Source organism: Bombus flavifrons, chromosome 1, assembly GCF_040668555.2.
Source record: "Bombus flavifrons isolate JBK064 chromosome 1, iyBomFlav1_principal, whole genome shotgun sequence".
Classification (NCBI taxonomy): Eukaryota; Metazoa; Arthropoda; class Insecta; order Hymenoptera; family Apidae; genus Bombus; species Bombus flavifrons.
This window is the reverse complement of record NC_138442.1, coordinates 21,187,279-21,200,627: the sequence shown is the minus strand read 5'-3', so window position 1 is coordinate 21,200,627 and position 13,349 is coordinate 21,187,279. Positions and strand designations below refer to the sequence as shown.

At 37.2% G+C, this 13,349-nt stretch overlaps 2 protein-coding genes and 1 long non-coding RNA gene across 4 annotated transcripts in view; all 3 read left to right on the top strand.

Moving 5' to 3' along the window:
- Positions 1-13,349, top strand: part of LOC138181434 (three prime repair exonuclease 2) — a 227,381-nt gene that overhangs the window by 67,282 nt on the left and 146,750 nt on the right. The window lies entirely within an intron of this gene.
- The window catches only part of LOC138181415 (dipeptidase 1), a 247,882-nt gene that overhangs the window by 93,987 nt on the left and 140,546 nt on the right, over positions 1-13,349 (top strand). The window lies entirely within an intron of this gene.
- LOC138183115 (uncharacterized) lies at positions 2,537-4,213 on the top strand. Its single transcript, XR_011173985.1, has 3 exons — positions 2,537-2,844; positions 3,107-3,260; positions 3,826-4,213. It is a non-coding gene; the product is annotated as an uncharacterized LOC138183115 (long non-coding RNA).

Here is a 13,349-nt window from a genome sequence, read left to right as displayed (position 1 = left end):
GTATTGTTGGTAGCGGCGTGGCGGAGGAAGGGCCGGCTTCGAGAATAAAAGCGACCGAGTCCTCGGGATTACGTGACATTCGGGCAAACGGAGGGTGATAATCGTTTCACGGTGAATTAAGTCCCTTGAGACTTTGAGCCTCGAATTATTTGAAGCACCCATTCAACGATCGCTACCGTGCTCGATCATATCTGATTTTTATTTTTCAGCTCCCAGACAGATTCGACGGTATCGTTGATTTTATTCGAACGCACTTTCATTCTAGTCGGTGTGCGTGGTCTGTCGTTCTTCGTTGAAACGTGTAAATCCCTGTTGAAACATCTCAGAACAATTCTTTTTTTTTTTTTTATTTAATATTTCACATTCACAATTTGTCCAATTTGGACATTTGATGGAATTTTTTGGCTGTTTGATTATCATGTGGGTGGCTACCCCCAGTGGGGTACCATCTTCGTGTTTGTTAGGTTATATCCTTTATGGGTTATGTCTTTTATGCAGAACAGTTTAAGAGATAAATGAAATAACATCTTTGTTGAGAATTGTGGTTCTTGATTGACGAAATAAAAGTAAAGGGACGCTAAGGTTACACTTGGAATTCATGTTAAAATAGTTTTAGATTTATTTAACAAACGATTTCCAGGATCTTCGTCGATATACATTTGCACGCGTCTCAGCACTTCCTTTGTCTCAGCATCTTCCATACCACACTGCCAACGGAACAATTACGTTCGTCTGTTTTTCGAGACGCCGCGCACACGCAACTTCCACACACTCATATTCACATACGTGTGCCACTACTACGCGGCCAATCTAGTCTAGCACACAAAATTACACATATCTCAATAATCTTTTACAATTTACGAGATAAGAAAGCGTCGTTTGGATTAAAATTTTATATCATGGTATCATATATGTAGTATCGTGGAAGAAAAGCCTGTGGTGGCACTCGATAGCAAATACCACCACTCGACACTAACTAGTGTCAGACGACGACAGTGTGAATCGAGAAGTCAGAGAGTGTAAGTGGAGGAGCCGGAGAGTATGGTAATAAGACGTACGACGAGATTGTGATCAGTCCTTTGTATCGAGTATCGCTTATTAAACTAAACTAAACTCTAAATATAACATCATTACTTGTCCTTACTCTAAGATACACATAAGTTACTACATATACGACCTAAGAACGTTAATGTATCAACGATTTTATTAGATAAAAATGAAAATCATTTGGACGTCGTTAAAAATAGTTGCAAGCTGTTCAGAAATTATTACGAATCGTTCGAACGAATTTGTCCCATTTCGTCCACGATAATTTGAAGATTATACGAACTGGATCAAGGTCATTCGAAGGCTGTCATAGGCTTTTTTGGAGTCGCGTGAAGATTATTATAGGTTCTTTGGTATCGTACGAAGATCATTATTAAGTTTTTTGTCTTACAGAATATTTAAGATCGCTAGAATCTAAGATCTCGTTTCAACTTACGTGAAAATCTGTAAAGATCGTTCAAGAGCTGTTCGATGATATTTTGTCAAGAATTACGCGCACAGATATATCGTTAAACGTTCGACTTTGAAAAATAACGTAAAAAAAGAAGCAAATATTTATCTTAAAATAATAACTCGAGCTCATCGTCGTTAGCGCGGTCCATAACCCAACACGTAAATTCATTTCCTGGCGACACGGAGGTTTTCGTGGCTGGTGCAGCGCGTCCAACGGTACAGGGTGCAGGCTAAAATCGCTGGGCGTCATCGTCGTTATTAACTTTAATCAAGTTTAGAGTTATCTGCTGTTCAACGTACGTGAATAATTCATGGTACCGCCCGTGGACATTAATTACTACTTGATAACCGTATTTCGGTTCTTAACCAGCCTGCCGATAGCCGACGTGCTTTTAAACAATTAGCAGCAACCGTTGAAAACCTTAAAAACGCTTCGTCCAACAAGGATCATCGCGTTATCGCCATTTTCGCCCGCTAGAAAATTATTCAGTTGGAAGAAACACAAAGAGATCGGTTGAAGTCGAACAAAAACATACAGCACCCTTTTCGATGAGGATGATATCAAGAAATTTTCTGCAATCGCGGAAAACAATTTTTTTTTTTTTTAGTTGTTTACATTCACAATTTGTCCAATTTGGACATTTGGTAGAATTTTTTGGCTGTTTGATCATCATGTGGGTGGCTACCCCCAGCGGAGTACCATCTTCGTGTTTGTCAGGTTATATCCTTTGTGAGATCTGTTAGGTGTTTCCTTTTTAGCCTTCTTTCTATGCTTGATGTGTTGATCGTACGGAAAACAATGGATACGATATAATTGATTAGGTAAAATAAGAATTAGACTGCGGATGTTCGTACATTCATAGAAAGCTTAAGTGTAAAAGTGCAAAAGATATGTACAAATTTAGCCCGTAAGCGTGTAGAAATGTATAAAATATTCCAATTAAAACGTTCGCTATGATATTTATACCGTAGACCGAACTTGTCCTGAATTCAGATTCAATTTATTTCGTCGCGCTATTCATCGAAATTACACGAAGTTACGCGAACGTTCCCAGCGCAACTGTAATATTAGTAAATAAACTGATTTTCATATTGCCATAATTTAGAAAACCGACGCTATTTCCCTACCAATTCCATACGTAGAAAGAAAGAACAAGACGGAAGAGTTTAAACGAAATTCTGGCGAGATTGAAAAATCGAAGCAAGATCTCCAGCAGTTGTTGGCCTTGAATTTGCCCGATGTACCGGAACAGTTCACTCGAACCGTGAAGGATCTATGTCATCAATCCTCTTGCCGCGGGTCAGATCGATACGCTGGTTTCGAGTTTGGAGTAATAGAGACAGGTTTGTCACTGTCTTGACACTTTGGCTGAATTTAATCGCCGGAACGATCACAGCTCCCTTCATTTGTTTCGTTTAATCGACACGTTTCCAGTGTGATTTTTCCTATTTTTTCGTTGTTCATACGGCATGGTGTTTGTCAATGAGTTCGTCGGAACGATGAAGTTAATCGGATGAAATGGATCGGTTCTCTGTGAATATTCTAATCGAGGTTCTTCTACCGATAGATCACCGGTGCGCTGATACGTTGGCTGTGTGCTTTCAGGACCGCAGTCGATATCGATAAGAAAAGAAAATGGTGAAATTTTGTGGAAACCTTCCATAGAAATGTGGCTGAAGTATTTTTCTATATTTGAATCTTTCATAAGACTCGCCTCTTTCATAGGAAAGAATCGGCCGTTTTTATTTCAAGCATTCATGTATGTAAATTTTTGCGATATAACGGAAAATAAATTTTGCGTAGAAAGTATTTTCTAGGATACGGCGTAAAGTAACGAAAAATTGCTTCAGATACCGCGGAGAGTTTTTACGTAAAAGCTTGAGATCGAAGGGAGAAAATTAAAGATTGAAATTTTTAATTCTTGGAAGCTCCTTCCGCCAGTTGAAAATTACATTTTCGATGTAACGCGAGATACGTTTTATAGTTATAAATAGAGAAAACTTCTTTCCTTTGATACAGAGTTGCTCGCCGTTTACCTTAATGTATCATCAACATCTCATCAGTGTCTCAAAAGACATCTCTTCCAACGAGATAACCTAAACTATCTTAAAAACCTTCGTTAACTTAATCTTACTTAACATCAAAAAGATAACATTAATAACAAACATGCGATGTGCCCGAGCTAAAATTGAAAATCGACCTACGCTTCAAACTTTCGCTTGGTATTAGTAATTTCGCTAGCGATCAAACGGTATACCAACGATAATTATTGTCGCAATTGTACACGTATAGGTGACAATTTAATCAACTTTTTAATTCCGCAGGTTTATGAATTGTTCTTTTTAACGTCGATTCGTAACGATTATAATTGGCATTAAATAGCAGTGGTACAGTGCTTGGAAGTACACTTCTTTATTTATCAATATTCAAGATTTTATAAAGAATAATTAATTTTTGGCAAACATGGCAAAACTTTGAACTTCTATATATCAAACTTTCAAACTTTCAAACTTACATAAATAGCGGTAAGCACGGTGATAAATCCAGCAAACGAGAGAACTGACTCATTAATCTTTGAAACTTTGCGAATTTTGTCTCTTTATCCTATTTCAAAGCTGAACGTTATAAAAATCTCTATCACTGAAATCCTAAAATTTACGTCATCCCCTAAAGTAACAAAAAGGTCTATACGCAGTCAAACAATAAAACACATTACCGTACTATAGATACTCGTAAATATTTATAAAAATTCATAAAATCCTCTGCATAAATATCGATTATACACTGATTACGTATCATCGCTGTATTATCTTCGATTGTTGATTGAATTAATCTAAATTTTTTAACAAAGATACGCTTTCGTTACGCTTGCATCGAGTTGCTCGTATATCTTTACTCTTTGAAAATTATTATATAAAACAATTTAATGATATTCCAAGGGGTTTAGAGCTGTCAGCGTAAGAATAAGTAGCCATCTTGAAAGAGAAAAAAAAGAGTGAAAAGAAACCTTTCAAGGGTTCCCACAGGATTAACACGTTAAGGTCGAGGGCATTTCTCGAAGAGGCTTTCAATTTTCAATATCTGAAGTATCGGCGATGTTTGATAGAAGACCGCGCGAGAAGCCCTTGCAGCATCCATTCTATTAGGCGGGTCGAGATCGACCCTAATCTTCTCCACCGCGAGGTCGAACTACAAGAACTCTATATTATCGTAATGGAAGGTTGTAGACTGGCGAAGTGGGTGACGAAGGGGCGAAAAAAAAAGCGAGAGGCAGGCAACAGGATGTCGGTTAATGGACTTTCCACTTCACGAACCGCTCACTCGCAGCAGTTGCTGATTCAGCGGTGAAATTACGGCAGGATCTATCGCTGTAAAGGACACCCGCGCGTGTCGCAATCCTTCCTCCTTTCTGATTCCTGCTTATTTACAGTCGGTCGCCTACGAGTTTGATCTTCTCCGGTTGTTTGGAAAACGCGTTGAATTACCTTTGCGTAATGCGACCTCGATTTTTTTTTTAATGTATCATTTTCTAATTTGGTGCATTGTAAGCAGATCGTGGGTACTTATGCGAGTTCAATTTTTTATAAGTGTAAGGAGTATATTTTAATGCGATCGAAATAACGCGAAATCTTTAATCGTTTCTCGGCCTCTTTGTTTGAAATTCTAACATCTGACCTTTATCGAATGCTTTCTATATTTATGAAAGAAATGAAATTATGAAAAATGTATCGGTTGTTGTCTCGTATTAATTTACCGTGATCTTGGTATTTATGATACAGTAGCAGATTGTTCGCGTACGTAATTTTAGAAAGGAAAGAAAGAAATAGCCGTTTGAAAGGTATAGAGATGTTATTTTTACAACACTGCGGAAAATCGGAAACTTGCCAATACCAAGGAAAAAGAAAGTACATAAATGAAGAAAGATCTGTGAAAAGATGAAATACATCAAGCGAAGAACTCTCGACCAAGCAGGATCGATGGTCAGGCTGATTGACAAATAGCTCTCCGTGTTCGAAATCATCGTGTCGATTCTATTCTCGTATTTCAGTCTCGTTCGTCTATTTCTCCACCCATCTCCCGATACATAAATTTTCCGTAAAAACCTAGCGATTTATTTCGTTAACAAAATAGACCACGCGAAACCAATTCTCGACAACTTCGCTGATTGCGAGAAATTATTATCTTCGTATAAAATTAACCGCCGTTCTCTCGTTTGTAAAAACAACACTCATTTGTAAAGGAATAAACTTGTGAAAACGAATAGAGGAGATAGCTCCAGCAATTACAGCTTGAATATTCGTATTCCGCGCGAAATTTACATTCTTTCCCGCTGCAGAGATCGCCTTTTTCATTTTTTTTTTTTTTTTTTTTTTTTCGTACTATTTCAACTCTTCGATTGAGAAACTTTCTGGGAAAAGGCTGACAAGTTAAGATGTTGAATTCGGTAAATTAAATCGAAAGTTTCAGTTCCAGTTCTTCAATATCGGCTACCTGTGAATTCATAATTCTAGCGGTTCTTAGAAATCTTGTTTCCTTTTATATTTACGTAATAAATAGAAATTTCATAGAGGAACTCGACTATTTGACCATAGAACACTCGATATTTTATACTATATACATATTTACCGTAGGGCCATAGGTTTTTATTTCAGGAAGTTCCACGATATCGCGGAAACATCGATCTGCTACGAATTTTTGCGAACGACTGGCACAGAGTCTCATCTGCGAGAAAGCAAGTTATGTCTTTATTTGAAACACTACTCGATTTTAAATAGAACAATTCTTTAACCGAATTTCCCAGTCAATTTTTATTCGAAAACGAAATAATCGTCGTTCGATAAGATATATATATATCGAAACGATCTCTGCCCGATCGAAGGAATATGGTCGATTAAAGTGTGCCAATAAAGTAACGATGATTTTTCTGACCACTTCAAAGAGCGGTTTTTGCTTGGTGAAAATTGCTCGCAACCCCTCGGGGACGATTTAAAGCGAGTCGTGCCGAAAAAGGAAGTTTGTTCCGGAATTCGATTTCACTGGCTCGCCTTATTCTCCCCCTGCCTCCCTCTTTCTTTCTTCACCTTCTTTTACCACCTTCCCCTTTCATCCCGCACGGAGCGCCGTGTGTGTTATTTTCACAAACAACAAACGTGGCTTCGGCAGCGAAGATGAATGCTCGGAAAATGGAGGAACAGGAAATAGAAGGAGCCAAAAACAACGAGCAACTAAATCTCCCGCGTGATAGCCCCGACCGATCGATTTAACGAGCTATAGCTGGCTGCGCGGACAAAATGTCTCGATCTGACCGATGACGGTTCTAATTAAAATCGTGCCACGAATCGTAAAACGATAGAATTACGATCAGATAATTTTCAGACGACGCGTGGAAAATTTATCAATGACGACAACGATATGATAAATATTTATTATTTTTTTTATTCTTTATTTTCTCGTATTCTTAATCGGCATTTTTACTTCCCCGAAGTTATTTTCATCCAGCAAGAAGATCGTTAGCGTTTGGGAAACACGGTGTTAGTAATCGTCGGTACTATTTCCGGCATTCTTTCCTGGACGGTTAGATTCGAACTTGGCTGATTGAATTCTTACACGATAGTACCAACTGACGTCGAACGAGGGTCTAAAAGGTACTTCCCTAATCCCCGAATTTCGTCGAATACTGCGAGCTAGCTACCCACATTCGTGTCGATTGATTCTTTACTACGTCTTGTTATACTTACATTTGTACGGTCACTGCCTGTTCTGCCACCACAGGTCCGCCATACGGCCACGCTTTCAGGACCACGCTTTCTCGCCAGTGGTCGTCTCGACTACCCATTTCGATAAATACAACTTCCAATATGACCTCTCCTATCTCGATATCTAAGCCACGATCTTGCTAGGTAGCCTTATCGACGAATGGTCTAGTAGGTGCCGGATGAAACGCTCTTCCCTTCCTTTTCCCCACCCATACACTTTCAGTCCTGCGGATTAATCGATCTACCTCATTGCATTATCTTTGATTTGTCCGCGACGCTTAATATAAAATTAGTCGATATTTATATTGAAATTGTTGAGATATGTGTGATTTTCTATGCTGCACTGGGTCAAATGCGTAGTAGAGATGCTTGTATGTGAGTGTCGGTCTGTGGAGGGGTATGTGTGTGCACAGCGTCCCGAAAAACAGATGACTGTAAACTAGTCAGTCGGTTAACAGTCGGTTGAGAGTCGGGTATGGAAGAAAGTGCTGAGACGCGTGCAAGTATGTATCGATGAATATATAAGGAATCGTCCATGAAATAAATATATTACTATTTTAATATGAATCCTTAATGTAAATTTAGTGTTCCTATAACATTATCTTGGCTCCAAGAGATCCACAATTCTCAACAGAAATATATGTAATTTTGTGTGATACACCGAAGAATGTCACTGTTCCACACGCATCGTAGAAGAAATGATGAGAAACGCGTGCGATGGGTATCCACGAACATCTTGTAGATCACATTTTAAATAAATGCAAAATCATTTTATTATTATCTGTACGTGTAATGTAAGTGTTCCTACATATTTATTTCGGCCATTACGATCCACAATTCTCGACAATTTAATATTAGAATCGTGAAGAAATGGATAACGAGTTACGTAGCGAATATGAGAACACGATAGACAAGTAATTACACGCGTTATCTAGTTTCTATGTTACGCTTAATGTTACAGCGTAGTCAAATTACTACGTCCATTTACTTTTCCTAATAACAACGATTACTTACTTCTCATTGTTATTTTACTCACACAGTTTACGAAGTAGAAGATAGATCGGTGTTTGAACAATTTTCTATATTTTCCTTGTCACGCAAAGAATTAATATCGTAACATCGAATGCCTTCAAAAATGATGGATTCCGATTGTTTATATCGTAGAACCGATGTTCAAATATCCTAACTTGATAGCAGCCCACGAATATCTAGGAAACTCTGCCCCGGGAAACAGTTAAATAAAGTTGAATAAAACATTAAGGAGCAGTCCGGATAAAACAATTGTACAAGCTTTGCGTAAAAACTAATTAAACGGTGCATTAAGAAAGATGAGTTCCCATCTGGCCGGAGGAAGAATAATTATCCTCGGTGTTGGTCTTTTTTTCTCTTTTCCGGTGTTTTTGTTTAAAGCGAGCTTGAAGATTCAATAAGAAACGATTCCCCTGGCAAACTTTAATTGTAAATTCTTCTTCTGTAGCGTCGAGTTCGTTGAGGCTTATAAAGATCGTTTGATAAAGCAGTTCTTTCGAGAAAAAGGAAATTCGACGGAGGAGAATTTTTTATTTCTTTATTTTATGTCGCGTCAGCTTTTAAAGTTATTAGCGACCACTATTACAGAAGGAGAACTTTCTTGGTATCTTAAAGAGAGTTTCCTTTTCGTGGATAAGGATTCCCGAACATTTCGGTGAAGTAAGCTTTTCGTATCGTCTATTAATATCGAGGAAATGTCTGGATAATTTATTTTTCTTCGAAGCATTTCTTCATTACACTTTATAAATCCTTTAAATAATTTTTTAATAATTTACTTCGTGAATCGTGGACATCCAATTCTTTCTTCGTTCGTCCTTTATTTATTGAATTATACAATATACTTTAGAACTCCTTTTTTTTAAATCCTTAATGATCCTTTAATAATTTACTTTACGAATTATTGCAAACGTACGCGTTACATCGCGATTTTCGTTCCCAATTTAGAAGTTTCAAAGCCTTTGAGAGGAAGTCTCGAACATATTTCATTGGTCGAATTAATAGATTTCAAGGATATTAAAAATATTCCAACTGAATTCCTAAAAGCAACAAAGTTGCAGTAAACACTCTCAAGTTACGACTCGAGTTCATACGAAACAAAACTCCGACATAAAACAAGTAAGTGAGTTTAATTGTCAAGCGCATCGCGTGACTGTTTCATCGTATTGAATTACACGTTAACGAATTTTCACAGAAATTTAGACAGAAGATTATAACGATACCTCGGCAGTCTTTGATAGGTTAACGTTAAAAACGTCAAGAAACATCTCGTATATCGTCACTTTCGTGACGATTGAACGAACAAATAAATTTGTAGAAAATGTTCTTGTCATTAGCATTGTTTCAAAAATTCTACAGAAACATATCCACCTATACATATAAAAAAAACTATTGTACTTAATTCTTAAAAATACGATCCACGAAAGCTATCGTGATTATAGTTTCGTTACTTGTATACGTACCGTGTATTAATAATCTTAGTCTCTAAAAAACGAAACGAAATCTCAAGCTTTACTGATGTCACGCTATCCATTTTAATGTACGAAACTCCCCAAGTAACGAGTGGTTTCTTTATTTTTCCAATTTTTCACATGAAGCTCGCTAAGTGAAGAAACACGTTCTCCCCCAATTTCTGAGAACTAAATGCCTGAGAAATACGTTGCGTTGTCCTTCTATAGGCGAGATAAGATTTGTCTGGAACATCCCGGAGATGGAAGCACTTCACATCAGGAATATGCGTTGCATCAGGCGCGGATGTTTCCGCAACTATCTCGTCGATCCTCTCGCGAACATTTGGATAGAATTTCATGTGGCCTCGTTCATGCGAGGGACTTACGTAGGGCCATGGTAAACGACGATGCAGAGTTAGGTGGATGTTGCTGCTGAAGGGTGGCCGATAAACACCCAACAGCGTTTTGCGCATTCCTCCATCCCCGGTAATGCCCAGGATATCTTTCTCTGTACGGAATTAAGATTAGAAATTATCAATAGTTGGAACTTAATTATTACGTATAATGATTAGGTATAGTAATTTCTTTATTTATAGATGCGTGGTTTGACTAATTGTTTTATTTTTCTTTTTCTTCTCCCTGCAAATTGTACCGATTAACTGCTTAAAATTCAGGAGTTATTATTAACAAGTAGAAATTAATTATCGCGTTGATCTCGGATATCAGGATAATTTGATTCTGTTAGCGAATTATAATTTCGTTTCTCTGCTACGTTATAGAATTATAATTAAACTTGTAACTTAACCGTTAGGAATATCGATCTTTCATGTAATGGAATCATCTTGATATACCTTGTTAGAACCTCAAAATCTAGCGGATAGAATTATACCAATAACTTACTGTAGGTAGTAGTTCTAAGTTCTAACTTTACTCTGATTTGTCGATATACATTCGTGGAATCAAAATCGAACAACCTACAATTTGCATTTAAATGCATTTCCTCGAACGAACGATTCTGATGCGACCATTCTTTGGTATCGATAAAAGATTTGTCAGAAAGGACGATATAATAAGATCGCTGTTAACGTAATTGTTTATTGAAGCAACAAACAGATCGGAACAGAAAAATTGGAACACTATAGCAGAATTAAAAATCATTAATCCGTTAACCGAGTCATGACCGAATCAAAAGATCGTGTACCGAATTAAAAGATCGATGAAAACAAATCAACCTCAATTAAGTTAATTTTAATGCAAACGTAGAAATATAATGCGATATAATAAAAAGAAGAAATAGTATATTTTAAAAATAAAATAGATAAAGAGATCGTGATTTACGGGCATTTGAGTTTGCAAAATTCGATCGATGTTTCTTTCTACGAAAACAAATGTACCTTAAGTATGGTAATATAATCTTTGAATATAAAGTAAATTTCACAATTTTCGTCGATGTTTTATAGTCCCATAGTTTAATATTTTTCCAATTTTAACACGTATATGTGTGTACGCGGATTAAAAAATACAAACGATATTTCGTGAAATATTCAAATACCCCAAAATGCTATGAATAGCACGGTACGAAAAGAAGCTACCAAATTCAAAGGTTTTGTCGAAAGGGAGGAACAAAGTCCACCGAGTTCATCGATATCAAGAAATAAAAAAAGCCACGAAATTCAAAGGTATTCGAGTTACTCGGAGCCACAAAATCGAGGTACGAAATGGAAACGTACGTGTGTAGTTACAGTACATGAAATCCTCCGGTAATCTGCCCGTCGTTAATCCGCTCCTCCGTAACTGCTCGTCGGACAGCATGTCGCGATTGAAAAGCTCCAACTCGGACAGCGCCCAGATAACCGCGACATTAACGAACGTGTGAATGTCCGTATCGATTTTCACGTCCATCAGTGTCAAGGTGACCTGCTCGTAGATCGCTCGAAGGACTACAGAACTGATTGTACCTTGCAACTGATTTTCAGACAGCTGCTGCTGCGATCGAGAAGCCCGCTTCTTCGACTTCTCAAATATTTTTGTCGATTCCATCCTTCTTCGTTCCCGATACCATTCTATGTACGCGGCTTTCAAATTAAATCTATCCGGTAGGACCTTCCTACGATATCATAACAACGATTAAAAGTTGTTGGTGATTATACAGGGTAGTTGGTAACTGATGGTACAAGCGGAAAGGGGGTGATTCTACGCGAAAAAAGAAGTCGAAAATATAGAATAAAAATTTTTCGTTCGAGGCTTTGTTTTCGAGAAAATCGACATTGAATTTTCGCTCGGTACGCGTGCACTTTATCGCGTCTCGTTATAACCGATCTCACTGTAGATCGTTGTCTCGATAGAAAAATTAAACAAAAAAATTTTTTTTTAATTTTTATTCTATATTTTCGACTTCTTTTTTCGCGTAGAATTACCCCCTTTGCACGCGTACCGAGCTAAAATTCAAAGTCGATTTTCTCGAAAACAAAGCCTCGAACGAAAAATTTTTATTCTATATTTTCGACTTCTTTTTTCGCGTAGAATCACCCCCTTTCTGCTTGTACCACCAGTTACCAACCACCCTGTATATTGGGTTGGCAACTAAGTGATTGCGGATTTTGTCAATACCACCTAATGACAAAATCCGCAATCACTTAGTTGCCAACCCAGTATATGATCACCAACGACTTTTAATTGTTGACAACTGAGTGATTGCGGATTTTGTCATTAGGTGACATTGACAAAATCCGCAATCACTTGGTTGTCAACCCATAGAAAACGATAGTATAAAAATGGTACACCTATCGATGTCAACATTTTGAATAACTGTGAACCGTCTTTAGTTTCCCAGATACATATAGATACGAGATGGAAGTATCTTTTCGAATTTACATTAGGCTTTGGTTAGGTAATAGATTAAAAAAATAATTACAATTCATATGGAATCTCATATGGAAAATTTTCAGTCACGATATCGAAAAATGCAAATACGAGGCAGTGGTACTCCGGTTGGCGATGAAACCAAAATTCGAATTCAAACGAAAATCGATGAGGTGCGATCTTTATTATATAATTTACCGTTATAGTACCATTTGCTATATTGTTGTAAAATTACTTTCTTCCTTATCGTCAGACTTACTTTCTTTAATATCACACCTAACCCAAACTGAAAATCAAAGCGGAATACATCCCTGAAAAGTACGATATACAGATAATATGAAAAATATTTTTATGTATATTTGAGAGACTAAAGGCGAACAAAAGTTATATGTTTAAGTGAAATTATTTAAAACATTGACATTGACAATATTATAGGAAGGTCAATGCAGTCAATCAAATGTGCCTTTTTCTATATAATTATTACAAGCTGTATCGTGCTAATTGTAACGAAGAATAAAATGAAAAAGTGGAAGAGTCTTGGATCGGCTCGTTCGGTAATGAATCGCACCTTGAGTTCCTACGACGCTTAAAAAATTTATGAGTCTTGCTTTTTACTTGGAGAGAAGAAGAAAAAGGAGGAAACGTTGGAGAGGAAGGACGGCGAGCGAGAAATTTGAATAATTTATTTCCTTGGTTCTCGGTTCTTCCGAGGATATCCTCGAAATAAATTCTGGTTAATTTTGCGAATTCAAG